At 41.3% G+C, this 27,114-nt stretch overlaps 1 protein-coding gene across 1 annotated transcript in view; it reads right to left on the bottom strand.

Moving 5' to 3' along the window:
• LOC111869893 (protein shank) overlaps nt 1–27,114 on the bottom strand; it is a 143,021-nt gene that overhangs the window by 4,027 nt on the left and 111,880 nt on the right. The window lies entirely within an intron of this gene.

Here is a 27,114-nt window from a genome sequence, read left to right as displayed (position 1 = left end):
TAGTCTGGTCTCAGGTATTTATATAGCTGTAATTATGTTAACATGAGTTCTACACTCAAAGAAGGGCGAAGCATATTCATGAGAGAAAAGCCCATATCTTCCCGTCAGAGATGATGTTACATAGGGACTATTACCGCAAGAGTTCAGTTGAAAAAATATCTCTGCTGGTGGGCCTCAAGGGACCTGACGCCAACACGAACTGACTAGCGGTAAACCGTCAGTCGTAAAGTAACTCTGACTTTTGATTTCGAACATAGGTTATTCAGTGATTGAGGTCATCTCTTCCTAACGGACCCAACAGAATAGGCGTCTCCACGTCACCTGAGGGTGGAAAGGGATCCAGTTTCCGAAAGGACGTGTTCTCTGGTATTTTTAGAATACCGGACGATGGGTAAATTCCAAAAGCTAATTAATTTTGAGTGTTATGCACCAGCGTCATAACCCTTTAGAATCTACAGATGTTGTTTCGGGTTCCACAGATGATGAGAATTTCGTGACTGCGAGAAGGACTATTAGCTTTCATGAAATATCGTAGCTCAAGAATATATAATGAGGCTGCAGAAAGATGTCCCTTGGACGATGAGGCTTCTGTCTCTCTGTCTACCGCTGCATGCTTCTCCAGCTCCTGTCTAGTCTACGCCAAGCAGTCCGAGAGCTACACACCGTCAGCGAATATTAGCAGTGTAAACAGAATGCCTACACAGCAGATGCGGGCTAGGATACGCTGGACGGCAAGTGCAGCGATTCAACGGAGATTTGGAGGGGATGAAAAAATGGGGCTTCTTTCCACGGCCTCAGTAAACTTACGTATGAGTATGGCGTTTACTGAAATCTAAGGAATTTCGTGTAATTGGATTAATAATCAGATATATTATGAGTTAGGTTCAACACGGTTTTTTCACCTGAAGTATGAATTACTCTTGAAATGGCCTCGTTTTGCTGAAAAAAATAACCTCTAACGACCGTTTAAAATATAAGGCAACAACATCCGCTGCTAAGCAACAGATTCTTAATAAGAAAGTATACCCAGCCGTTACTGAGTAACGCCTTCACAAACAAACATGGTCCCACAAAAACGACTGGAGTGCAACAATGAACTGTGTTTTCTACGCGATCCGTTCCTAGCTTTTATAAAGAGGACAAGTGTAGCAAGTATTCAGTGGCAGTTGTAGGGGAGTCTGTGAAAAGAAGACTAAATCGGTGCAGTTGAATAATCCCCACTGTTAGAAGTCATTACCAAGAAATGACTGGCGAAGAGAGCAGACTGAAGAGACTCAGCGGGTGTTGTAGTGATTTGTTAAGTATGTAGATAAGGGATGGGAGTAGGGATAGAGCAGTCGGCATAGCAACTGGCAACGGGCTGGATGACTGAAGGGTCGGAGTTAGGGTCCCGGCACGGTCAAGAATTTTCTCTTCTCCACATCGTCCAGAACGGCTCTGGGGCCTACCCAGCTTCCTATCCAATGGGTATCAGAGGCTCTTTCCCAGGGGGTAAAGCGACCGGGGCGTGAAGCTGACCACTCACCTCCAACTAGTTCTGAGGTAAAGAAAATGTGGATCTATACATCGATTCCCCAATACGCCTTCGTGGCGTAGTGCTTAATTAGTTAAGCACAGGAACAACTTTTGCTTTACGTGTAGATAATTAAGTGTAGTCACGAGTCGTGTGTAAAGTAGTCAATAAATTCAATCTCCAGTCCAAACCCCGTCTGCAGTCACTCATACACGTGGAAATACGTATTACAGTGGGTCTTAGTAGAATGGGATCTGATAACGGCAATTAATTTGGATTGGAATAGAGTTCGGTAGCTAACACGAGTTCCATAAAAGAGCATGGAACTTCCTAATCAGCGAGTAACAAACAGCTTCGCAAGAAATGCTTTATACTGTCACGTGACTGACAACAGACAGGGTTTGGTTTGGTAATCGGTTGTGTTGCGCATATAAAACTCGGAAATTAAAGTGAATATTTACCTCTCCTTCTTGTTTTTTGCTCCCACTTGGAGCATAGGGCATCCATTAAACGCTTCGTTTCACTTCAGTTTCTTAACCTAAGAGAGTCGGCAGGACCCCTTTGACGGGGGATCAGCCAGTCGCAAGACCGCTACCTAACACAAACAGAATTCCAAGCCTTGAGTGGGATTCCGTGGTCGACANGGGAGGGGGGGGGGGGGGGGGGGGGGTCTATCGCTGAGTGTAAAGCGACAAGGGCGTCATGCTCACTATTTACCTCCATCTAGTGTCGCGGTCAAGAGTAGTGGAGCTATACCTTCACTCCCCCATATTTACTAATTAAGCATGGACAGAATTTTGCCTTTACTTTTATTTACATTAGAAATTAATTAATTTTATGAATCTCCAGCCGATCAGTGGTGTGTAGGTAGCGGCATTGAGACTGGCTGATCCCCCGTCTAAGGCGTCCTACCGTCTGTGTAAAAGATTAGGAAACGGAAAAAGTGGACTAGATAGATAGATAGATAGATAGCCAGATAGATAGATAGATAGATTATATATCTCCAAAACTACGCAGTTACAACATTTGATGTGGCACGAATCGCACAGAAAACAACATTTGATGTGGCACGAATCGCACAGAAAACACCACCAACAACAGCTCTTCTATTGTTGAGTGCTTATTTGTTTATCGTAGAAACATGTTTACAGAGCCGCTCTGATGGCTTCGTTCATTCGCCTTTCAGGCGTCATGTCTCATTACGTTGATTGAATAAATATAAAATTGTATTTATATACATAAATTTAAGGCATAGAAGCAATGAAATGGTTGATAAGCTGAGGGAGGCCATTATATACTTTTCGGAAACTAATGCCATTATAGAAACTCCAGTGGGATCTGTGAGCATGGAGAAATCATAAGAAAAATGCGACGTTCTTCGTTGGTGAGGGGGCTCAAAAAGAGTTAATATAACATTTGAATTAATTACAGATATGGATGTAACTTAACTGATAAGCATATATTACAGGGGAGAAAATTGTGGTTTAGCTCCATGCAGTCTTAATCTTGGAACTAAACAGAGGTCACTGGTCATCTTCACCCTCCGGCTGTTTTACACCCGCAGAAATACACAGAGGTCGGTTGTCATCTTCACGCTCCGGCTGTTTTATACACGCGGAAATAGGCTCGGTCTCCTCTGAGAAGGAGGCGGGGTTAGCCCCAGATCCGGTCTGCAAGCCGGTATGATAAGAAAGAGAGAAATCTATTACCCTTACCAGCAATCGAACCCAAATTTCTCGGTTGTCCAGCCCATAGCCTAATCACTATATTGACTGAGCTATCCAGGCTCTTCCTGTATTTCAGTAGGAGCTTGTAATTCTGCCATCACCGTTGATTCTATCAGAAAGACAGGCAAGGGAACAGAGGTTACAGCATTTTTAGGAAACGCTCACAGAAACTTAACTATTTACAAAGTTAATAGAAAGTCCGTCGAGTGTAACAATTTGTAGGTCACTTTTTATTATTATTTCTGCCTTACATGTTTCGGTTTGACACAACCATCATCAGAGGCACTTGCTATAATTATGGAAACACTGTCGCTGTTTTTGATGTTACAATTAGGTTTGTCGTGTGGACGTTGCTACGATATGTTGACGTGTAAAAGCACAAAACATGCTAAGATAGTTGAGTACACTCTCAAGTTCTCACTTTTCATCCGAACCTATTTTTAAGTTAAAACGCTAAAATGGTAAAATATTTTATCTAAAATGCTGAACTCCTCCTTGTTAATTCATCCCGAAGATGGGAGACGTCAGCTTGGGGTTGTATGGCTTGTGGTTTGATATGTTCCTGTGTGCTGTGTACTATTTAACTATTTATTTAGTTTTAATTGGAAAACTAGCGGCCTCGATTCCCGATGAGCTCATTGTATTTTTCAATTGACCTAATCCTTCCAGCCTCACTATGGCCCTGGGGTCGACTCAGCCTCTAACAGAAATGAGTACCAGGAATATTCTTGGGGGTAAAGGGCGGCCGGCGCGTACGGCTTACATCCTCACCGCCATCTGTGAGCCGATTGCCTAGAAAATGTGGGAACCTCGACATCTGCCTTCACGGCCTGTTAGAGGGATCGTTTTTCAGCNTATATATATATATATATATATATATATAAAGTAAAGCTATCCATGTAACAGGATGTGGAGGCCCACAAGGTTGTAAGACGTCGAGGCACAGATGGCAGTGGGGTTGTCAGCAATAAGCGCCGACCGCCCTTTACCCCCATGAATATTCCTGATACACATTTCTATTAGAGGCTGAGTCGACCCCAGGGCCATAGTGCATAGGCAATTGAAAAAAAAAACCTAATCGGGACTGAAACCCGCGACCTTCCGGCTTGTAGCATAGTGCTGTCACTTATAAGCCAGTTTACTGAAGTAGGAGCTATAGCATGGCCTCAAAAAAATATTAGCAATTTAATTCGAGACGGACTAAAATGAAATGAGAAACAAAATACTGTCACATGAAGAGGGTGTAGGTGTGACTTACAGGTCGGGTTTTGGTTTGGAAGATTGGATTCGTTGACACCTTACAGTTCACCGTTAAACATGCACTAGGGTTCTCAGTCTTCATTAATCGTATCCTAGCAACGGATTTATAATAATCTCACTGTCACTTCAAATCACACATGAAGTCTTCTTTGAACAGTCTAATTCCTTCTTTGCCGTTTCTTCTCAATTACCTTAGACTGTCATCTCCAAAACGCGACCAATTATAATTGGTCGTGATGGAGATGACAGTTGGGTTGTCAATAATTGTTGACAACCCAACTCAGATGACTTTCTTTTCCTTATATAACTCCTCGGCACGAACTACAAAAACACACAGCCTCTCTATTGTTAAGAAGGCTTTATTACTGATCCGTTACCTAGCAATGGACGTCATATTTCCTACGCTTCAGCGAGAATGTGTTTACCGAGTCGTTGCCTAACAATGAACGTCTATGTCACAATATTGTTCTCGTTCTCACCATGGACAGCAACAGTGTATAGACAAAATGACAGACATAATTTTTTATTGAAATTTATTTAGAATTCCAAATTCGCTCTACGTTACAATGTAGCTCATTTATCGATGATCATTTTAAATAAGAAAACGGTGAATGTTCTACGAAGAAGGAAGGAAATCCAAACCCGTGTCTAAATGAAACTCCATAGCGTCTTTAACTTTATGAAACAGATTAAGAAAGCGATGCCTTGCTGCGGTTTTCAGAAGCAGTGGAACAGAATCTTCATTTTAAGAACAAGGGGGGGTTGTTAAAAGGCTTTCTGCATTATATACTTTCGGGCTTTTATTGAGATCATCAAATTAATAAGCTTTCCAAGAATCTGGAATAAGTACCGCTCTAATTATAGCTCCATTCTTCCACAGTCTGTCGCCGTCAGCGAATTAACCAGAAGGCGCTTCACTCTGAAGCCCTGGCCGCATGGGAAGAGTCGGATTTTGGACGGAGCCCCGGCGTACGGAGACAAAACAAATCTTATGAATGATCTGTGTCTGTCTGTCTGTCTGTCAGTGCGCAGTAACATTTGCAGTACAAGCAGGTCAGACGAAACAAATACATTGCCTCAGTAGCTTACTCCACTTCTCCGGATGTTATAACTTTACACATGTCTATAAAGTAACTTAAAAATAAATTTCCTGTTTTGCATTTCAGGTTATCACAGCTGTGACTATAAAATGTACGATATTATGATTTGTAATTCAGTGCAGTTCACAGGAGTCACACTGAAGTTTCCACCGTAGCCCTGCGAGCACAAGAGGCGACGAAAAGGGATCCCAGTGCCTGGGGGCATAACTGGGCCATCCTGTTCCTGAGGGATATAAATACGGGGACCTGGCCCTCCACGTTGGGGGATACTGGAGTCTGAGACAGTAAAATGTGGTCATGAACCCCGTGGAACTCGGACCTGAGAATGAGAGCGCTGGCGAGGACCAGCAGCAATTATAAGCGACAGACACATCCTCTCGTGAGTGAGATATTACATAATAACTGTGACAGCAAGTGTTCAGTTGTAAGAAAGTGTATGGTCGTGCGTCTGAAGCCCTTGTCGTGAAGTAACGTTGCTGTAAATTCTTCCGAAAACGTTGTTATAGTATTTTCCTCCCATCAATGACTAGGTCTCCCAAACGGTCTAGTCTCTTCAGAAAACTTATATGCATTTATCGGCATTCGAATGCGTACTATATGTTCCACCTATCTCATCCTTCTTGATTTAATAACCTTAATAATACTGGATGAAGGGTACGAGGTATGGCGCCCCTCTGTTTGTAGTCCTGTTCCCCCAGTCTCCACTGACTTTGTCCCTTAGACAAAAAAATGTTCACCTTCTTCTTACTCTGGATCACTCTAGATGATTACTCTCTGCTGGGATGTGAAGCAGCGTAGTCTGACAGATGTTTACCGACGTTTCGGAAGAAAGTGCTATCTCATTTTCAGTTTGGAAAAGGCATCAACCAAACTACATGATGTCGCATCCCAGAAGGCAGCAATATCCCTAGTCACAACAGCGGTAAATTACAAATCTCGCCCTTAACGAACACATTGTGTTATCAGAAACATATTCACAGCTATTTTGGATTGTAACGCCACGCAGCCCGATAAAAGTCGACCGACGTTTAGGAGGAACATATTGGATGCATATCCAGGGCCGAAGAGAAAGCCGAGCAAGAAACCTGCATGAAGCAAACATCAAGCTTCACGCTTCAATATGTTCCTCCGAAACGTCGGCTGAAAATCACATATCACATACATCTTCAGGATAGAAGAGTAAACCATACATAAATACAACATGAAGCAAGCAGCAAGCTTCGATCCTGAATATGTAGAGCGATATGTTCCTCCGAAACATCAGTTAAATTTCACAGATCTATACAGCACAGTATCTCAGAACATAGAAATCTTTATGGTCAACATTTTGGGACCTCAAACTCAACAAAACCATAAGGCAGGCTTTAAAATTATACTTTCACATATTGTAATTTTCAGTGTTGTAGATTTTTAATGAGGTACTGTGTTGTCAAAATACAAAAAAAGAAAAAAAAAAGATAAACAANGAACATAGAAATCTTTATGGTCAACATTTTGGGACCTCAAACTCAACAAAACCATAAGGCAGGCTTTAAAATTATACTTTCACATATTGTAATTTTCAGTGTTGTAGATTTTTAATGAGGTACTGTGTTGTCAAAATACAAAAAAAAAGAAAAAGAAAAAAAAGATAAACAGCGTCTCTGTTTATAATTACTTTCGTAAACAAAAGTAAATTTGCCGTAGGAATATGAGTATCACGTTGCATATATTCCTGGAGAAACGTGTCTGCAATAGATTCGCCACAACAATGAAAGTTCTGCACAGGCCTATTCTTATACCGTGGAACATTTCCCAGTTTTTCTTGCGAACATTTAGAATATTTACCCGAAATGATACCTTAATCTATATAAATCCAAAGAAAGGAGAGAACTACTCAGGTTAGGTTACATACTGTTTAAATTTTACAAATATAGTTCGTAATAGGCTACAGAGCAAGGTATAACGATAGCAAATATAGTGAACGTTGGCTGCAGTACACTGCTGTCATCTTGTGGAAACAAGAGTAAGTTCACCTCCAGAACCTGCAGTTGCCGGCCACTTGGCTGGATTATTCCGTCAATGTTTTGCCTCCATACAAGACAAGTGGAAGCAATTCTGTCTAATCTCTTAACAAAACCAGGTACGGGGGCCAGTTGATCCACCATAATAATTAGAACATGACAGTAAGCTGAATTGCAAAACCTTGGTCACTGGCAGAAAATCCTGGAGTGTGCGGTTTGCAACACGTGCGAAGTTATCTCTTTAAAGACTGAATTCCTTCGACATAATGCATAAAATTACAGTTCGCATCTCACATGAAACACATAACGTCTCCGCTACAAAGCCCAAACGGTTAATGCTCTTTGCCGTGAGAACACAACTACACTCTGTGGGCAGAATGAACAGATTTAATACATTAAATGAGGTGGCACATATGAAAACCTGGGCATAAGGTAGCGTAGTTGGATGAGGTGCTATGCTACAAGTCGGAAGATCACGTGTTCTGAGGTCATTGAATATTTTCAATTGACCTAATCCTTCCAGCCGCACTATGGCCCTGGATTCGACTCAGCCTCTAACAGAAATGAGTACTAGGAATCTTCCTTGGCGTAAAGGGTGACCGTTGCGTAAGGTTGACCTCACCGCCATCTGTGAGCTGTTTGTCTAGAAAATGTGGAAGCCTTAACGTCTCACATCCACATGGGCTCTACGGCCTGTTACAAGGATAATCTTACGTTTTTTACATATGAAACAGCTGGTCCTTAGAGGGTCATAGAAATAGTAACCGTGAACTCTTAAGATTGTGAAAAATAGAAGAATACAACAGGCTGAATATGACATGAAATGCGTACACAATTTTGGGCGAGAAACCACTGTAAAATCCACTGTGAGGCTAACGTCATGATTATTTGTTTAAAATTTATTTTAGACTCTGCCCATCATCCGAGTTTGCTAAAACTACCACGTTTCCGAAATTCGTTGTATTTCTCTCTTCAGATGACCTGGATACGTAAGAAAACCAAGGTCTGAGAATAGTTCTACCGACGGGCCCAAAAGAGTATAAGCTATTTCGTTTCATGTCGTGTTCACCTGAAGGACATAAAATCAATTTTCAAAACTTGATGGTTTTAATGGAATCGAAAGACGGACCAATTTCAAAATAAGAGTTTGAAGAACTACGCCAAATCATTGTCAAAAATTTGTGAGATCTTAGGTTCACACGGCAGTGACTTGGATCTGAAGTCGAGTATCTTGGTATAAGTTTACATGTATTTCGAAAGAACATAATGCTTCCATCTTCACTGTGGAAAAGCATACCCAGCAATCATGCAGTAAGGGAGGTAAATTATGTACTTATACTTGCTTGTTCTGTTACCTCTTCAACTATAATGGAGACAATACGTTCTTCCGAAACGTCTGTAAATTTCTACCAAGCTTTTAGAAGATTAATATTCTTCAGTTTTAAATTTTAATGACGATGTCTATGAGGATACTGAAGGTAAAGTTGCCCCTGTGCTCAACAATTAAGCACTACACAATGAAGGCGTATGGGGGAGTGGATGTATAGATTCACATTTTCTTGACCTTGGCACTAGCTGGAGGTGAGTGGTCAGCTTCACACCCAGACCGCTTTGCTCCCGGGGAAAGAGCCCCCGGTACCCATTGGATAGGAGGCTGGGTAGCCCAAGAGTATGTATGGATGATCTGGAGAAGAGAAAATTCTTGAAAGTACCGGGACTCGAACTCCGAGTCCTCAGTCGTCCAGCCCGTATCCAGTCGCTTTATCGACTATGCTGCCCCATATCCTTTTATTAGGGTTCCAGGCTGTGAAAATTGATTGAAACTGGCTCAGGATTGTGCCAATTTGCTGTCTCTGATATTAATGGTGTCCATCATTTCCTTCATAAGAGTCAAGCCAAATGAAAATTATAAGAACTGTTGCTTCCAGTATTGTCAAACATTATGCTCTGAGATTCGTGTATTCCAGCTTGAATGACTGAATGAATTACTTTCGATTCAGAAAATGTAAACTAGTCTGACTGGACACATTCGGTTGTCTTCGGTCAAGCACTTCCTTATCCGTTAACCAAATTCTGAGGTTTCTGGCATCAAGATGCAGCGCATACGCGACGCTATAAAAACAGAAAATTATTTTACAAATTATATAATAATTTTAATAGTAAAAAATTCGCTTAAATTCAACTAGGAATAATTACATCTTCATCTCTCCCCAAGTTTCTCTTTCCCTTCATCCTGCCACGTGATATGGAGTGACGGGGTTTGAAATGATCACTCGATTTTTTGGCCATTCAAATACTCACGACTCGTGACTACACTTTACAGATTACTGACACACACAGACTACTGTCCTCAGTATTAGACTCCACTAGCCGTTTTCTGACAACGGATTTTAACACAGAAACTATAAGAGTCTCACTGAATTATATAATCTTCTCCTCACAACCGCACTCTTGCAACTAAATCTTTTACTTCACAGCCTCTCGTACAGAAATCAATTAACTGAACTACTACAAAGTCAAAGTCAGTCAGTCAGTCGGTAAGTCTTAGTGTCTTGCCCATCTGGGGCTCATGATAATATATATATATATTACTCTTTGACCGTTAGGGTTTTGGTTTCTGGGGCGCCCTCTCTGACGAGAGGACAGGTCTGTATTTTGTATATGCTGTTGGCCCTTGCCAGCGCAGTCTTTCTCAGGTCGGAGTCCCTTGGACTCGCGAGCATATTTTACTGTCTCAGATTTGAGACTTCCCTTTTTGTTTTCTCCTACTACTCGCAGGGTCACGGTGGAGGTATTCGACCCCTCCTCCACACGGGTTAGGTTCTAATTGCCCCATCTGTCTAGGCACGGGCCACTTAGAAAACACCGTTCTTCTATTTTTGTTTTTGTGTCCGTTGCTGCAGGAATGTGTTTACCGAACTGTTGCCCAGAAACAGTCGTGAAGCGGACCACAGAAAATGCCGTTCTTATATTGTTGTGTGCCTTACGTAGTAAAGGCATCTGTTTACAGAGCCACTGCTTAGCAACGGGTCTATACGCCACAATAACTTATACTTCTCCCAACACTGTTTTATTAAAATATGGAACTAATTAAATGTATGCCCTTCGGGTGGCACATTTCGAAAATAACAATTCTCAACTCTGTAAGCACGAGACAACTAATTCGTCACGACAGCGATATAACAAATATATATACAGTAAAACTTGGTTATAGCAACATCGGTTTCTGCGACACCTTGTCTATTGCGTCAAATATTCAATGGTACGAACTAATTCCTCATAAACAACTGTTTTTATACCTTGCTTAGTACGACATGCACAAATGCATCAACCTCGTATGTAACGTCATTTTCATTCCTGAATTTCTCTGATATCGTGGGAAAGTTCGATGTGTCTGCCCACCCTCACTTTCTCTACTTGCTGACGTGACTGTCCTGGAAGAATACGACCGCGGGCTGCAAGAGGAGCGTGGGTTTTATGCGAAAACAAGGGTGTGGGGTGGGACTGCGTGAATAGTGCAAGAGGACGCGGTAGGTTGTTAACTGCATTCCTTTCCTAGAATCTCGTCTAACAGGACCCCACATTGTCTACTTACCCTATAGTGTTCCTGCCTAAACCCCGAGAAGTGCAGTAGCGAAAACATGGCAATGAAAAGGAAAGTTTTAAGCATTGAAGAGAAAATTAAATTGATTCGTGAAATAGAAAATGGAAGGAAAAAAGCTGATGTATGCCGCGAATTTGGTTTGGTGAATTCTACAGTACAAACGATATGGAGAATCCATATTAATTCCACGTTAATGTTACGTTAGTCTATACTTAACTACGTATTTCACTAAAAAATGCAACATTTTAACTCGGTTTTTGGTAGATTTTTACTTGACTAACATAAGGCTACTGTGGAAGTGCCCATTTCGGTTACAACGACATTCGTTTATAACGACACTCTTTTTAGGTCCCTTTGATGACGTTATAACCAAGTTCTACTGTAAGTTGTAAACCGACTCATATTAAATAGGCCTAAATTTCTATTATTTTTCACGTCTTATTTTGCATAAGAGTGAAATTATGTTTTCACCTCAAGACAGAGATTGAGGGTCTTGGGGAACAGGGTACTAAAGGAAATATTTGGACCTACGAGAAAGCTGTAGAGAATTGAATAATGAACAGTTTATGTTATGCATAACATTGCTTATAAATCAGAGACAATGAAATTATCAGACATGTAGAACGGATGGAATAGATAACTGCAAAATTTCAGTTAGAAAGGTTGAAACGGAGGGGGCGCTTTGGAGACCTCGGAAATGGAGAGAAGGAAACACTAAAACGAAACGGAAAGTGAGAATGTTGGACGGATCTTGCTGCCCCGAGATTGATCTCCAGAGGACATCTCTGGACATTCACTTGACCTAAGAGGCGGATCATTTGTAGACGAGATCAACGACGATCGAGTTTTGAAGAAGAATTTTGCTCCGCGGCGATTATTATTTTTATTAGGGGCACGCATTATTGTAGTTAGTTGAGGCATTATGCTACAAGCCAGAATGTTGTGGGTTCGATTTCCGATGAGGTTATTGAATTTTAAATTTACCTAATATTTTCAGCCGCACTATGGCCTTGGGGTCGACTCAGTCTTTAACAGAAATGAGTATTAGGGTTCTTCCTTGGGGTTAAAGGACGGCCGGCGCGTAAGGCTGACAACCCCACCGCCATCTGTGAGCCGATTTTCTAGAAAATGTGGGAGCCTCGACGCCTCATAACGATAAATGATATAACCNTACAGGGATAGCTTTACTTTTTACCTTTATTACTATTATTATTATTATTATTATTAACTAAACACGCTCGCATTCGAATGGAACGTTGTGTCACAATTTCGAAGCAATCGCTGAAGAACTTTCGGAGATTTAAGACGACTAACAAACGAACATTTACATTTTTATTTATATAGATTCAAGCTTGGAACATACTACGTTCAGTTGTTCCTTCAGTCACTAAACTTCAGCTGATCTGCTTCTGCTGCTGCTAATGCAGTTTGCAAATTGGAAGATACTTCTAAGTACTCACTCTTAAATTTAAACCACCTCAGCGGATTTAACTTTCTTTATTATCTTCTCGTTTTTTGTGTTTTGTCCTTTGTGAGTTTCTGTTGTTGTTTTTATTCTGCGTTAGTGCTTACTCTATAATTGGCTCTTGGCTGTCCAGTTCAGCACGTAAACAAACAAATATGGAATAAAGATTAATATTATTATTATTATTAATGCTTGGGATACTGCTGTGCCGGATATTGAGCATCAGATATATTCAAGAGCTGTGCTAATGCTTTTTTGAAGTCATCCCACAGCAAGAACTGCAAGTTGAAGCGAGAAAGATAAGGGAGAATCGTGAAGTCGTCAGTCACTTGTCAAGCCGCTCGTTACAGCAGGCGACACAATTACACAACAATTATTCCCACAAGTTTACTTTCTTGAGTAGTTTTCAAATCATTCACGTTTAAAATCTACTACGAATTTCCTCATCCGAAACATCACCTTCCCCTCGTTTGTCTCTTTACTCCCTTCTCACCCTATTATTCAGCGCCATCTTTCCCTCGTTTATGTTCTGCTGCCACCTCGTTTCTCTTCCTTGAACCTCTCCTTCCCCCTTCGTACATCCCCATGTAGAGACACAAACCCGCTTACATCTGACATGTTTAGTTCTTGCGTCATTTGCCGGAGTTTTCAGCTCATGTTCCTGTGCACTAACGGTTTGTGTCTTTCTGCCCCTGATTTCCAGTAATAATGTCCCACGTGGGATATATTTCTAAAACTAAAACATTGAGACCTCGACAGAAGTTCGATGCCTTCAGCTGTTCGAAAGGTGACGTAGTTCAAAGTGGATAAATTTATTACACGATAAAAGCACATCAAACAATACGTGGAGACTTCATATTTCTTCTTATGTCACCTTCGTTTCTCGAAAAAATTTAAGTTTGAAAATCACATTTATATTAAAAATTATCGAAATTATCGTTCTTTAAGTATACTTTTAAATCGACTAAATTTAACAGAAGTCACATCGATTTATTCAGAAATATTCTTCATTTCAAACCTAATATTCTAATAATTGCACACTGTTCCAAAGTCAAGTATTGTTTTATTCGAAATAATTAACTGAATAATCATATAAATTATTTATAGCAATTCCAACAATCACACTTATCTTCCCGTAAACCACTGCTACAAAATTAAAACTAAAAATAAATCATCATAAATTAATTATTGTTTAAATAAAATTATTGACTGATACTTTATTCTACGCGAACGTTTTGTTTGCATAACAAGCATAAAATAAGCATATTGTAACGTGTTTGGAGTACTCAGACAGTGAAGAAGGACAGCCAGTCGAACAGGGACGGCGGAGGAAGCGGACCAGAAACCAATCTGCAAGAGGAATCCGGAAAGGACGGACGTCCGGTTGGAGACAACTGGTGCGCCAGGAAGGCACCAAGGGAACCAGGAATCGAGACCTCGAGGACCAGCTACGGCTTGGAAGCAAGAGAGAATTCAACAAGGCCCTCAGGAGGACAAAGGGATTGGAAATCGTAAAGCAAATTGCCGCATCTCCTGTCCCATTGCAAAGAAGGAAACGCTGGACACTGTGCAGGGGTCTACCCCCTCTGAAATAGAAAAGACGAGACAGCGGACCGAGGAGGAGTCGGTAACGTAGAAGTACCGGTCTCCCCAGCAAGAATGAATGAGGAGCGAATGAAAGTGGGGAATGAATGTGAGATTCTGGACCATGGGAGTGCTCGAGGCAAGCACCGCTGGAGGAAGTGGCGGATGTGGTAGAATGAACACCGCAAAAAGAGGCGCGAAGAACGACAAGACCGAATGCAGAAGTTGCCAGCAGAACACCAAGGAACACCTGAAAGGAAGGAAGAAACGTTAGGCTGCTCGGGGACGAACAACCTTTAGAAGGAAGCAATGTAAGGTGTTATTTCAAGGGCCGTTCCCTGAAAATGCCTTGGGCAACAAACGCGTTTACCCGGAGACGGAAGGCTCGTTGCGAAATCAAACACGTTACCGCTATTCTACAAGGTATCGCATACCCGAGACAACAGAAGGATCACTGGGTATCAACGGCCGGGGATATATAAGGGGGTTAATGTATTCGCTGAGTGGAGGCGGAGTCGAATACCTCCACCGTGACCCTGCGACTCGTAGGAGGCGACGAAAAGGGAAATCTCAAATCTGAGACAGTACAATATTGTAGCGCGTCCCAAGGGACTCTGAACCGAGAAAGATTGCGCTGGCAGGAGCCAGCAGCATATACAAAAGAGAGACTCGTCCTCTCGTCAGATAGGGCGCTCCATAAAAACAAGACCGTAACTGTCAAACGGCAATAATTAATATCTGATCATGAGCCCCATCTTTACTGACTGACCGCCAGTCGCAATGTGACTCTGACTTGATGCCGAGTCAGTCTTGAGATAGTCGCAGCTGAAGTCCAGCATTCGCCGAGATAGAGTTGAACAGCAATTGAGATACTGGATTGTATAAGATTAAGATTAATTGCGACATGATGAATTGTATAAGTGTAAAAGCGAAGGAGAGTAAATATTCGCTACATTCCTGAACGGCGTGAAGTTATTTGTCGCGTCACACACCCAACACGTGACAATATAAAGGAGAATATTTTCTGAAATGACCGCCTGTTTTTCATAAGATGAATTTTTATAAATACTCATTTATCCAAAAAGTTCTAAAGATGGCATAGTTTTAATAAAATAAGAATATTACACTTCTCAGTATAATACAATATTTTCTAACGATCGTCAGACAATAATATGAACTTCAGAAATCTTCTAGAATTTATCATTTGTTAAGATGTCAATAGCTATTTGTGGCGTACTAACAGCCGAATAACAGCTACTACCAACAGGGTAGGCTACGTACTCCAACATCCACTCACATGTCGAGTCAACAAACAACCTTCCTCATAAAAATGTCCCTTGTCTACAAATATTTCAGCATTACGTTATGGTATCGTAAAAACCGGAACTGGGCGTTGCTAACGTTAACCGGCTAGTATCCAAAGTGACATTAAAACAGTACTTCCGTTTCCCCTGCCAATTCTCATTCCACCAAGTGCTCCATATTCATTGATCATCCTGCCATCGACACTGTGTAGCCTTTATACTGAGACCGTCGTTAAATACAGGCAATGTTATGGCAAGATTCTGAAGAACGCAAAATCCCCACGACCAATTTTCATGAAAATAATAGTTTGGTGATATTTGTCGGTCATAGCCAACAACGTTCATGAAGAGACGGTCAGTGATAAACTACCTACCTGCCTACCTACCTAACCAATATACCTCCCTACCTACCCACCCACGTCCCATCTATCTATCTATGGCCCTATAGCACTTTGTTCTTCTTTGTCGGCTTTTCAGATACGTAACTTTATACACGGACGGTAGTATTCCTTGTACGGGGGATCAGCAAGTCGCAATGCCTCTACTTACGCACAGAACAACGCGAACACAGAACAAAGGCAGATAGATATCCATGCCTCGTTTGGGATTCGAACTGACGACCCCAGTGTTCGAGCGTGTGATGAGGATTCATGCCTTAGACCAAGAGGCCACTGTGATCGGCGGTTAGTGAAATATATTGTGGTGTATGTGCTCTATGTAGGAATTATTGAGCCACAGATGCCTCAGGGAACGCGCGCAACGGGAGTTGCGGATTGTGTCGGCGCGTTGCTAGGCGACAGCTCTGTAAACGCCTGGATTGCGCAACAGTATGTAGGGGGTCACGTGACATCCCGTGATATACCCCCCCTACCCAGCCCGTCGCTACGCAACGCTCGGTAAACACCCCTCCAACCTAGGCTGTGACGTCACACAACAGCGGAGTCTGTTCCGCGGCCGTTGCTGGGCAATCGCTCAGTAAATAAGTTCCAACTTTATAGGCTGTTTTCTGTGTGGCCAGTGCGGAGGCTATATAACGACAGTATTCGGCAGAACAGAAAAGTGTATTCGGGAATATTTGAGAGGAGCGGAAGCAAGCGAAGTGGAACCAAAAATACAGAAGGTCTCCCAGTGAGGATGCAAAGTGTGACTGGAAGATTTCATGTGTAATATTTATGGTGATTTGAAGTGACAGTGTCTGTGTCTGTCCATTGCTAGGAGACGACTAGTGGAAAACAGCGAATCCTAGTGCGTGCGCAACGGTGACCTGCAGTGTATGTAAATGAGCGATAGCGCTGTGTCTGAGTGTAATTAAGAGAGCGTTTGGGTAACTAAGTGGTTAATAAACCAAATTAGCAGTTTGAATATCGTCTTCAGTAGCCTAAACTCGTTACAATATTGTACTGAACTACAATCTTAAAGCCATTCAACTCCGCCATGAATGAAAATATACAGTGATTTGAGGGAATCACAATAATTTTACACAGTCATGTGGTACTCGTCTGGATTGGATGTTCTCTCAGTAATGACTCTGTTGGGATACGTTAAGCTCCAAATTGCCTGCTTCATACTATTATCTAGTTCTGCTTACTCTTCGATTCTCAAGATAGTAGAAATATGTAAAGGCCGCGCCATAGCTCAGGCGGTTAGTCTCCAGCTTCTCAGCACGATGGCCTGGGTTCGATCCCAGATCAGGTCATGTGGGGCTTGTGGTGGACAAAGTGGCACTCTGCCAGATTCTCTCTGAAAACTTCAGTTTCCCTTGCCAATTTTCATTCCACCGACTGCTCCACATTCACTATCATCTATCATCCGGGACTGGTAAAATAGACCAGTCAGTGGCCGACGTACCAAGTGGACTCAGTCTCACCCCACTCAGAGAAACTGAACTAAACAGATGCAATATGTTCCTCAGAAATGTCTGTTGAATTTCACCGGATGTTCACGGCGTTATATCACAGAAGACAGAATTGTTTAAGTGGTAATAAACTTGCTGAAGAATCCCAAGGTAATGGGAACTTCAATATAAGTGACTACAGAAGAAAATAAGCCAAGTGCACGCAGGAACATTGACTGAGGATCATAGGATGGTAAATATCAGCCCGAAAATATCCGAAATTAATCCTCATATGGAGACCGACACTTATCGAAAATGGAGAGCGTTATCACAATGGCCGCGCAATGTTGGGCCATGCATAATGTTGGTGCATCGCTTACTATGGCTGGGAGATGTGCGACGTTGCCTGATGTCGGTCTTAACTGAAACATACACAATTAATCTTGGTATCGTACCTAAGGCAGGAACACAGACCGGAAGAACTAGGACAGGGTACTGAGGAGTGTATATGGACCCGCTAGAACGGAAGTAAGATACCCGAGAAGACTGCTTAGCGAGGAGCTTCATAATTTGCGTGACTAGAGACGCGGTTTTGGGTTCCGTATTTTATTTTTTGTTTCCTTTTGCATCCGTATCATAACAAAGAAAACTGATTTGTTCTTCCAAGAACTTCTTTTTCCAAAGTAAGGAAAGAACGCTAAAAATTAAGGAGGCTTAAGCGATTACTTTGCTTTCTGTCCGTCTGTATATACCCCCTAATTTTGGGGGGAGTCTTAGGAGATCGGCTTTGCAGTCTGTGTATCTGTGTTTCCCAAGTAATATCTTTTATATCGTACACATGCGGTTCTTTCATACTAAACGAACGTCGGCAAATAGTTCTTCACAGAAGTTAAGTAGTATAGTAATACGCCACTGATCCGAAGCGAGGGAAAGGTGTGAGAGCGCCGCATGACGTCAGAACACCCTCTTAAACACTCATCATGACCGCCAGCAGCTTGTCAAAATGATCAGAGCCATTATTAATTAATGCTTCAGAAAGATTTCTCTATCGCATCATTTGACGAAAGTACGAGTATACAAGTTGCACGCACTGACTGCGCTGTGGGGCAGTGCAACTCGTACTGCTTGGCGGCAATGACGTTTCGAGCCGAAAGATTGCGACTGATTTCACAGTTTGCTTTGAGAATTCTTGACGCTTCTCCAATGCGGGTTTTAAACAAGGTCTTTCTAGGAGTCCTCTGAACTATTCTGCTTCCAGTCGAGTCTTGGTATGGGTCAAAACAAATATATTCAAAGCATAAATAAACTAACTCCATGGAGCAGAACTCTTCTTGAGATGATTGAGATTAGTTCTTTCTAATGGGCCCAAATGAGTAGGTGTCTTCCCTCTTCACCTGAGGACGGAAACAGATCCAGTTTCCGGAACGTCTGTCTTCTATTACCTAGAATTCCGGACGATGGAGAAAGTCCAAAAACCCAGTAGTTCTGTTAGCAGATTCTTAATAACGCAACAATTAGACTATAACAATGGGGACGGAGTGTAGTCCGTGCCGAAATGTTATAAGCAAGTGAAAAAATTAGTCAGTTGATAGACAGTTCTGCACGGGTTTCTGTGTAGATAGAACCTGAGAGCATGATGCTGAAGAAATTTTACTGTTAGAAGCCGTTACCAGGGAACGGCTGGTGAAGACACAGGAGGCTGGAAAAGGCTTAGCGGGTGCTGTGGTCATTTGTGAATTGTGGAGATCCGCGGTGGCGCTGTAACTACTTGTACTTACGAGTCGTGTGTATAAGTGGTCAACAAATATACACGTATTCACCAATCCAAAGCAACGGATACAGTTAATCAGCTGAAGCCCGGCTGTGAAGGAAAGACTCCATGTGTGATATCTGAAGTGTGTAATTCAGTGAGATTGTTATAGTTCCTGTCTCCAGGAAACGGCTAGTGGAGACTATAATAGATTGAGGACAACAGTTTGTGTGTGTCAGTGATGTGTAAAGTGTAGTCATGAGTTGTAAACTTATGAACGGTCAATAAATCGAGTCTCGTCCGCCTATGTCTCATCTTACATTGAATGGAAGATATATTCCATTTGTAAACTGTGTAAAATATCTCGGAGTAATCTTTGATAGGATGGTTACATGGAGATTGCACATAGAAATGATCGAAGCCAAGGCCTTCAGAACATTTATCAGAATCTACTCCCTATTCAAAAGTGAGTGTTTAAGCGCAAACATTAAACTATCCCTCCATAAGGCACTGATCAGATCAGTAATGACTTAAGCTTGTCCCGCCTGGGAATTAGCGGCAGACACCTACCTCCTAAAATTGCAGCGCATGCAGAACAAGGTTTTGCGCACCATTGGAAATTTTCCAAGGTGCACACCAGTCTGCGACTTGCACGCGGCTTTCAACTTTCCGTATGTATACGATTATATAACAAAATCATGATAATGAACATGTTCGCGGTACAGGACGAGGTGAAGCCAGACACAGAAGCAATAAGAGGCTTAAACTTGCCGGTAGTTAAGCTTACGACCGTTCAAATGACTAAGACGCCACTGTAGCATAAGATATGTAAGTTAGGCATGATTTGCCCTGTATAGCCTGTACTGACAGTGGACTTGTGTGTAGGAGAGGGGGAAAATCTTTCCATAACACGCTATAAGTGCGATACGTACACTTAAAGAATGGACAAGCGTATTCATAAGAGACAAACCCATCTTCTCGTCAGAGAGAATGTTACATAAGGACTAATACCGCAAGAGTTCAGTCGTGGGCCTCAAGGGGCCTGGCGCCTTGATGAAATGATTGGCGGTAAACCGCCAGGCGTTAAGTAACTTTGACTTTAATTTGTCCATCGTGACCCTGAGAGTCGTAGGAGACGATGAAAAGGGATGTCTCAAATCGGTGACAGTAATATATGGTCGTGAGTACCAAGGGACTAGGACCTGAGAAAAATTGCGCTGGGAAGGGACAGATCCGTCCTCTCGTCAGAGATGGTGCCCCACAAAGAACAAGATCTTAACTTTCAAACAGTAGTAAATATCTGGCCATCAGCCATAGATGGGGCTCGACACCAAGACTTACTGGCTGAATGACCGTCAGTCGCAATGTGACTTTGACTTGGACTCGTCCAGAGAGGGCGCCCCACAATAACAAGAGCGTTACTGTCAAACGGTAATAAATATCAAATCATGAGCCCCAAACTGGGCCCGACACCAAGACTGACTGACTGACGGTCAGTCGGAATGTAACTTTGACTCTGATATATGAGACAGTTTTTGAGACAGCAGTCAGAGGATTAGGAGGTTGGTGTGAGATGGCCGCCAGACAGCAAGGACGTGAGGCCGGAACCAGAGGAACGTCACTGTTGAGAAACGTTACCAAGTGGGAAAGTGAAGATGGTAACTGAGGACACTAGTCTGTATAGGATAGTGATTTGTAAAATGTAGTGACGAGCTGTATGAGTGTCCAGTAAATCCAATTACCAATCCAAACCCTTCTATAGTCACTCAATCACGTTATTATATATATAAAGGGACATATGATAGAGTCAACTAATGGTTTTATGCACCGTAGATCTTTTAATCAGTTAATATGCCTACAAATAAAAATTTCGACTAACGTCATCAAGAGATTTCTAATATCGAAATTCAACCAAATTTGAGCAACTGAACATGAAAATCATTTAAATGTTATGTAGTTTTTGTTATCAATCAACGTGACAAAGAATCAAAACGGCCAAGTAACATTATGCAAAGATGCCCCATACTGAATTTGACAAAGGTTTCGTTGAAGGCTTATAAGCCTAGATGCAAAAGCTCATTTATATCAGCTAACTTCATATACGCATGACCCATATCACCAAAATATGATTAAAAAGTTCGGAATATACATGAAACTATTTATGTAAAGCTTTGTAACTAATCCGCACGGATGATAATCTGAACAATTTTGCAAGTCAGGGAGGGGTATCCAGCGTAGAGTTCTAAAGATTTTGGTCAGTCGTTTAAGCGCTGCTACTAGGTAACAGACGAAGAGGTACGACCACCATACAAGTGATCCCCTTCTCACTTCGTGTACAATAAATACGGGAATCTTGTTAATCTTGTTAATCTTGGAATCTTGTTAAAGACAAAACCAGCAGGGACTATTTATAACTCGCAGAGTAATTTAGAATTAATTTTTATTGAGAAAAAGAACAAATATTATTTATAAAACATTTATGTATGTTAGTTTTGTCTACTGTGCTCGTGGATGTATAGTTTTACTGACGAAAATTTGTTAGCAGCAGATTTAAGACTTTACTTAACATCTACAGTGTCCCACGAGGAATGGTCAATAGTCACGGAAGTCATACTATCGGTCATTCGAAGCAAAAAAATGTTTATATGTACGTGTGTCCTATTCCGAACGGTTTCCGGGATAGAGCTATTTCACTGTACATTGTACAGGCGAGCAACACGCCACGTAAACTGTACCAACTTTGTCACTTGAATAATAAATAACGGTATTAGAAACAGTACGTATTATCTTTCTTACTAACAGTTTTGGAACTGTACAGTGAAATAGCTCTATCTAGGAAACCGTTCGGAATAGGACACATGTACATAAATACTTTTTGCTTAGAATGGATCGGTACTGCAACCTCCCACAATATTGACATTTCCTCCTGGGCCATTCTGTATGTACGTATATATATAATTCCAGTAAATACCTTATTTTAGATAAACTGAAAAGGCTACGATGAACCCTTCCCCTATAATAAAGGATATCGTGGCGCTGCTAAGCAATGACTCGTGAACAGCGGCCGTTGCTAGGTAACGCCCGAAAAATTGACGCACTCAACAGTATATATAGAACGTCCCTCAATTTGTTATTTAAAATGCGTAGTATGAATTAAAATGAATCTTTCTAGATTTTGAATCGCAGACACCTTATCGACTGCTGACTTTATGAAAATATCCGTGAAAGAAATATTCCTTATTATAAATTTATATGGAATGGGGAAGACACTGGTACAACTATCACCTCCATATTAAGGTTTCTCTCGTCCCAGATCGAAAACAAAAATCCGCTCATATGTTAATACCTTTTCAAAGTCTTAACGCAAATATGAAATAACGTTCATTTTAATGAGTATCTCCGGAAAAGGGCCCTACTATATTTTTTAATTCTGTGTTCTTCGAATCATCTCTCGGTCCGGTTGCTGTTTCATGGCAACCGGAGAAGAGGGTTTCCGTTCTTGCAGTATCATACAATTTGACTGACATCACAATGAAAGCGCTCTGTGATAATTGGTTGCCCAAACAACTGAGTGACGCAGATCTGAGCTTTTCTCCTCCATGAATATTCCTGCGCTGCGCGTTCAGGCACGTCGCGCCTGCTTTTCGGCCCAGTACACACATGAATACCTATTATGGTGCCTGCACTCGCGTCACACGAGACGGCAAATTCAGTATATCCCAGTTGCAGTTAATTTGACACGCTACCTCAAAGTCTCGTTCGATGTTATTATCGGTGCTGTTTCTGAAACTCCGTCCACAAGTGCTTGTGTGGTTACCCAGATTCTGTTTCTGCGTTCCCACTTAACTAAAAGCGAAGCACATGATGAGCTAAACATCTATATCCAGGAGATATATGCCTCTTCTTCAACTTATCCTTGATTTAATCTGAAGATGGAGGTCGAGTGTATGCGAGACAGTTCATTCATCATCAAAGCACAAGAAAATTGAATTAACTCTAAAGCAATTCTGCAAATTCTCCTGGAGAGCATTTCTCGGACTTAACTTGACGATTAGCGCTCATAACTTAGTGAGTTCCCACTGAACTGTCAACTGCAGATCCAGAAACGCGCTACATTCACAATCTGGCAATATAATCCCAGCCAAAAACAGAAAGGAGAGATAAGGCTGTAAATGTACACAGTATGCAAGATAAAGCGAGTACTGTAAAAGCAATTATAATTACTCTAAGAAGAAAACATAGTTTGTTGTCTGAAGGAGAAGAAATATCGTGTAATTAGAGTACATATCTTGTTTTAGATAAACTGAAAAGGCTACGACGAAACCTTCCCATACAATAAACGATAATGTGGCGTATAGACCAGTTGCTAAGTAGCGACTCTGTGAACAGTGGCCGTTGCTATGTAAAACCCGCAACAATAGAAGAAAGGTGTTTTATATGTGGTCCGCTCCGCAATTTTTGCTCTGCAGCGGCGCGATAAACACGCCTCTACAACAACAGAAAGACTATATTTTCTGCGTGGTCCGTGCCGAGGATTTATCAGAAAGAAAAATGATGATACAATTCAGTTGAGAGCTCAGGTGTGGAGTGTTAGCCAGTGGGCAACGGCTTGACCACGGAAGCCGAAGGATCTCCGTTGTTGAGGGTCGTTACATAGGAAACATCTACTGAAAACATTGCAGAGGAATCGCCATTGTTGAGAGCTCTTACCAAGGAACGACTAGTGAAGGAGACTGAGAAGTCTTAACGTTGAGTGATTGGTAGTGTGGAAATCAGCAATAGTGTTACAGTTATTTGTAGATATGACCTGTAAGTGGGCAATAAATCTATTCACCAATCCATATCTCGTCTATAGTCGCTCTAAATCGCAATAATACTAAAGCAAATGAATTGTTAACCCTTAGTTGATTCTAAATCAAAGTAGTGAGGAGTAAATCTAAACGAATGAATATCGAATAATAAAGCCTCTCCTAAACAATTATTTGTTTCAAGTCGGTTTCATTTCTATCCACATTTGTAGAAACAACTACAGCTTTCAATTTCTTGTATATTTCATTATTTCGATCGAGAATAAAAAATTAGGCGGCATCAAATATTGTTAAGACTTAACGATTAAAAAATGTTCAATTTCTCCCTACAATTTCTGATTTCAATGTTTTCCTCTCTGATAAATATTGAACAAGTTATACTCCAGACACACCATAATTTCATATATTTTCGACGTAAAGTTAATGCTGTTGGATTTCAAATAGAAACAGGAATGTGTCGACAAATTTTTGTAAAATCACCGCAATGTTAATTTTCGTGGAAATCTGCTCAAATATTCTCGAGGTGCTTCATGCTTATTGATAGAGATGGAATGACAGACGAGTGGACTGGGCGAATTTAAACGTGTTTCACGGGGTTGTGACTGCTCCTGACATTTATAGTAAAATGACAATCACCTCAGTCAGCGTCAGAGTCAGAGTCAGAATCAGAGTCAGAGTTAATTTACGACTGATGGTTTACCGCTAATCAGTTCGTCTTGGTGAAAAGCTCCTTGAGAACCACGACCAGGATTTTCATTTTTCAACTGAACACTTGTGGTTATAGCCTTTATGTAACATCCTCACTGACAAGAGGATGGGGCTATCTTCTGCAATTCCTGCTGGTCCTCGCCAGCGCAGTCTTTCTCAGATCCGAGTCCCGTGGGACCAATGAACGAATTTTACTGTCTCAGATTCCAGACTCCCCCAGCCTGGAAGACCAGGTCCCCGTGTTTGTATCCCCCAGAAACAGGGTCGCCCGGTTATACACCCAGGTACTGGGTTCCCACTCCGTCCCCTCCTACGACTCACAGGGCTACGATAGAGGTACTCGAACCCTCCTCCACATGGGATTAACAGTCACCTGAAAATGGAAGTACAGCTTTATACTGTGACATGTAGACCCATTTCTACGAAACACGCGCACGCAACAATAGAAAAGTTATTACAACCAGTTCTTTCTATGTGGTCCGCGCCGTACCCATTTCTAGGCAACCGGTCGCTAACCACATACCTGAAGAAGCAAACACTCGGTAGATTAAGATATCTTTAATACCTTATAATGTTGTTAAAATCATGAAATATTAAGACATTAAAAATGACATCTCTTCAGTGTATACAAAGTATACAAGAACAATTTACATATGAACGACATGCATATCTAAACACACAACCCAATATTTCAAACATTACATGAACTTTACGATAGATAGCACTAGATGCGCTACCTAAAAATATATGTAAACAGGAACAACTACACTATTTCAGTATACAGGAAGACCGCACTAGTAACATATATATATATATAAAATACGACGCACAATAACGTAAGTACACAGAATTGTAACACTCGATATATGAAGAGAACATGATAAAAATCATGAAGATATTTATACTATCACACTAATACACATTATACATTACAGTACGAAAACCGCAAAGTATGGAACGGCAGCATTCTAGTCATGAAACAAAAACTAAACAAGGACGTGCATGGAAACACGATGGACAAGTGAACAGTGCAGTGGTCTCCTTGGAAACAAAAGAAAAATTGCCTGATGATGGCCCATGTGCGGCCGAAACATGTTGTAAAGAGAAGAAATATATGAAGAACTAGAGACATTTTAGTAATCTGATAATCACTTTTATTATGTAAGTATTACTTTTAGCGTCTTAGCGATATTTTATGATTTTAACATTATGAATTATTAAAGTTACACTTTTAGTGAGAAACCTATTCTAGATGTCTTTTATATTTTAAAATATTGTTGCATTATTGACGGGTGCTTCAATAATAAGGATGATATATCAAACATATTTGTACCTCACAGAGTCAGAGTTACTTTACCACTGGAGGTACGCCGCCCATCAGTTCGTCTTGACACCAAGCCCCTTGAGACCCACGGCCAGACATTTCTTTTATATGAACCCTTGCGGTCATAGTCCTTATGTAAGATCCTCTCTGACGAGAGGATGTGTCTGTAATCTATAATTGTTGCTGGCCCTTGCCAGCGCAGTCATTCTCAGGTCCGAATCTCGCGGGGCTCATGACCATATTTTACGGTCTCAAGTTCGAGACTTCTCCAACCTGCAGGGCCATATCCCCGTATTTATATCCCCCAGGAACAGGGTGGCCTAGTTACACCCCCAGGTACTGACTTTCCTTTTCGTCGCCTCCTACGATTCCTGTACCTCACACACACACACACACACACACACATACACACAGGACGCTTCCTAATACGTGGTAGAGTCATTAAGTTCGTGGTATGTAGTTTTATCGCATCATATTACAAGGTATTCACATACACTTACGCAGATCCACATCGGCCCTCAAAATAGTTGCCGCTGGCCGCTATGCAAGTCTTCCAACGTTGATATAACTGTCGAAAACATTGCTGAAACATATTGGCAGGAAATTCCCGTACGACTCTTTGCGGCCATTCTACGAACTTATTGACTGTGGTAGTATATAGTATTATACTTAAGCATCCTGTTGCACTCTACACGATAAATGATACAAACTCCGTCCCAAGTGCAAACAATATATATTATATGTCTTTGGTCTTGTTCTCTTCCACACTACATGTTTCGGCCTCTATCGGCCATCATCAGGTGTATACTCTTAACGTTGCTGCTACACTGAACCCAGTCTAAAATTTAACATTTAAAAAGACATTGTTATTTTCTTCGTATTATCAACATCTACCTCGTTGATATGTGTCTGGTATGTAGATTATATTGCACACGTCAAATTTGATTTTCCTGTAGTAGCACTATAAAATCTTTAGTTATGATTTTAAAATCCTTTAAAATTTCTCTAAATTTTAAATTTAAAATTTAGAGAAATTAGAGTAACTAAAGATTTTATAGTGCTACTACAGGAAAATCAAATTTGACGTGTGCAATATAATCTACATACCAGACACATATCAACGAGGTAGA

Source organism: Cryptotermes secundus, unplaced genomic scaffold (assembly GCF_002891405.2).
Source record: "Cryptotermes secundus unplaced genomic scaffold, Csec_1.0 scaffold653, whole genome shotgun sequence".
NCBI lineage: Eukaryota > Metazoa > Arthropoda > Insecta > Blattodea > Kalotermitidae > Cryptotermes > Cryptotermes secundus.
The sequence above is the reverse complement of the archived record's forward strand: the minus strand, read 5'-3'. Positions and strand labels throughout refer to the sequence as shown.